General features: G+C 36.5%; 1 long non-coding RNA gene across 1 annotated transcript in view; it reads left to right on the top strand.

The window, feature by feature from the left end:
* Positions 1 to 3,402, top strand: part of LOC111671356 (uncharacterized) — an 88,691-nt gene that overhangs the window by 20,376 nt on the left and 64,913 nt on the right. The gene's annotated exons all lie outside the window — the stretch shown is intronic.

The following is a 3,402-nucleotide window of genomic DNA, read 5'->3' as shown; positions in this document are numbered from 1 at the left end:
GGGGTGTGGGGTGTGTGTGTGTGGGGGGGATGCAGCAGATGTCTGACATGAAGCTCTTTATCGGCATGGCTGCTTCCAGCTCGGTGGTGCACCGTGCTGTCTGCTCCTCCTCTTGTGGTGCCGGTTGTTAGTGCCCCACAGGAGGGGCTGGTGCCTCCAGTGAAGGTGCAAACTTTGGGGGCAGTTCGGCGTTGATGCCTCTTTCCCTTCCTACAATCTGCTGGTGCATTAAGACGCATGGAGGGGAGGCTCTCTGCAGTGTGTTCCTTTGTTTTTACCACTGTGTGGAAAGGTCATTTACCTAAATATAACACAGACGTACTTGTACTTTACTTGAATGTTTTCCTTTTCATGCTACTTTATTTGACCACTGACAAAAAAGCAGTATTTAAGTGGTACAAAGTAAAATTGTCCAATATTTGACCATAAAGTTCAGATTATAGAAAAGTTTGTGCAGCGGAACATTGTTTCTTCTTCTTTCCTGTCCCATTAATCTTCTCACAGCTTCACTTTTATCCTGGGATCTTTTGGAGGGAGCCAATTGCTAAACTGGGAATCACTGGACTAAACCACTTAACTGGAAAGAGAGTAGTTAAAACTAGCTTCACCTCAGCAGCAAAATGCTGCTTAGACACTGAATTAACAATCTAGTAAAGTTGTAGTAATAATCGTAGTAATATATCAGTCACAGGGAGCAAAGTTCTTCTATTTCAGACATTTCAAGTCATTTTTGTTGATAATATTTCTGTAGTTTGGCTCTGAATGCAGAACTTTTACTTGTATTTTTAGATTATTATTGTATTATTATTGTATTTTAGGTAAAGAATCTGAAAAGCTTTTATACCACTGAATATTTAGAAAGCATAAGTTAGTAGTAGTTAGTTAGTAACTCCTGGTAGGACGCCACACACGTGGAAGTTTTGGGCGGCCACCAACCAAACTCTCTACATTTTTCAGTGTATTTAGGAAAAAAAAAGAGATTTATTTGTGTAACCGAGTTCTGTAAGTTCTGCAGAAGTACATTACTATCTCACAATTACACGAGAAGATAGATGAGATAACCAACTAATTCGGCTAACTTAATTTTCCAAAATGTAAATAAATAGAGGCTAAAATCGTGTAACTCACTGAATCCATAACATTAAACTTTCTGTTTCTTATAAAAGTTTACATCTGCTCAAACAAGTGAAGGCTTTGATTTGATATAAATACTTTACAGATACAGACGTACGACTCATGACTCAGTGACATCAGCATCGCTCTCTCAATCCGAGAAAATAAACAGGCCCCTGTCTTCTTCAATAATTGATCAACTCATAACTACCTTAACCTTTTCTCAAAACCATAATTATGAGATACATAAGTCATAACTACGAGGTAAGGTTTTATTTGTCTATAAAATCTCCTTAGTTTGAAAAAGTAAACTTAACTCAAGGTCCCTTTGGTCTCTTACCAGCTGGAGCTTTCAGTTGTATCAGAGTAAAGAATGAACTTTACTTCTTTTTGGAAAGACGAAAAGGAAACGAAAGAAAAGGTCCTGTGATCTGTAGAAGTCATTTTACTTTGACAGGGTTACAGAAGCATGACTTCCTGCCTTCAGTGCCCAGTTGTGTAACAGTTTTGGGAAATCCCGGTCAAATGTCAGTCAGTCTGTTGTCAAATGACCGTCAGCTCTCCGAGACCCGAGACTCAAAGTTCAAGTCATGACTCAGCCGGTCTGCGATTTGACCGGACACGACAAACCGGGGCTGACAGCTGATGTCAAACTGCAGCTGATCTGCTCTCGGGGTTTGAACGATTAATAATAAAAAAAAAAGAAAGAAAAGAATTGAACCTGAAGCTGTTGCCGCACGTCAACAGTGTTCAGAAATAAGACGCGTGAAGCGGAGGCCAAAGGTTTCAGGTCGTAATCGACTCGAACGTCCTCACATCCAAAAACTTTCGTCTGTTGCTCCTGCATATTTTGCTCTTTGGCGACCAGTGTTGCTATGCAGCAGTCTGGGGACAAATTGATTATTCAGTCTGGAGCCCAGACAGCCAATTGTCTCCTGCTTTGCTTTGATTCAGTGAAATGCCACTCTGACTGATGCCACCGTTGATAATTTCCGCTATGACACAGTAAACACTCAATATTTACTGAGGCTGAATAGTCACTGGCTAAATCTGATTCAAATGGTAATATTTATATCAAAGTGGTCAGGAAAATAACTGCCTGGTGCTTATTGTCGCATACGAATGGAAAAAAAAACTTTTCTCTCTGTTTTAGTTGTGAGGAAGGAAATCTGGTGTCTGGAGCTTTAAACTGACACAATGAGAGTTTTAAAGAGCTGCTTCCACAACTTTATTCACCGTCTCGTTACAAATTCAACCCAAATTTCCTTCATCTTAATCAGCGATTTCAGAACAAACCACTTATTGTATATTAAAGCTAAAACATTTCATAGTTTCATTTAATATAATATCTTGTATGATATAAATACTTAAAACAAAGTCATTTACAGTGATTTCAAAATATCTCACAGTAGTGTGTGTGTGTGTGTGTGTGTGTGCGTGTGTGTGTGTGTGTGTGTGTGTGTCTGTCCGCAGTCTGCCTGCAGTGTGTGCTGTAGTTTCTCTGTTGCACCAGCAGAGGGGGAAAGGAAACGTCTTTATGGGATGAAAGAATGTGCAGCAGGGTGGTGGGACATGGTTTCAAAGCTCCACTCGACAGTTTGTTCTTATTTAATGAGACAAAGTTGTTTTATTTTTATTGGTTTGGTGTAAAAAAAAAAAAAAAAATGAAAAAGAAATAAACAGGATATTTAAATCTTCAAAAATGCATCAGTTCTTCTAATTTTTTAGTTTTTGTAAATTCAGCTAAAGTTACAGATTATTTACTAAAGTTTTCAGAAAAGAAACAATAGAATTAATATATAATTTGCTTTTGTTGTTTTATAGTTAAGCTTTAATTTTCTGTGAATATTTTGTTGAATGTGGTTTCTTTACAAAACAGTCTTATAATTAATTGTTTTTTTGTTGACTTCTTTTTACATTTGTGCTTCTTTTTAAATGTTAATTCTAATTATATTTGACAAAAATTCAAATGCAACAGTCTGAAAAAAGTTTATTAGATTCTTTCTGAACATTTAAAAAGCAGCACTAAAAAAAAACTTATTGTATTTGTTATAACATAAACTCAGTATGGTTAAATATTAAATACTGTAATTTGTAATGTTTACTTTTTAATCATGTTCCTAATTAAACCAAAATTCAAGTCTTATTTTTATTTTGAAAGTATTTTTAATGTCACTTGATTACATCTTGAATTAATCCTCAGGAGGCAAAAAAAAAATAAATCACTTTTTCCTTTTATTTTAAAAGCATCAGACGCCAAATAGATTTCAGATTCATTAACCCCCCCCC

The sequence above is a fragment of the Seriola lalandi genome, unplaced genomic scaffold, assembly GCF_002814215.2.
Source record: "Seriola lalandi dorsalis isolate HSWRI2012SDOR001 ecotype SW California unplaced genomic scaffold, Sedor1 jcf7180002054875, whole genome shotgun sequence".
Taxonomy (NCBI): domain Eukaryota; kingdom Metazoa; phylum Chordata; class Actinopteri; order Carangiformes; family Carangidae; genus Seriola; species Seriola lalandi.
This window is presented reverse-complemented; position numbering and strand designations above follow the sequence as displayed.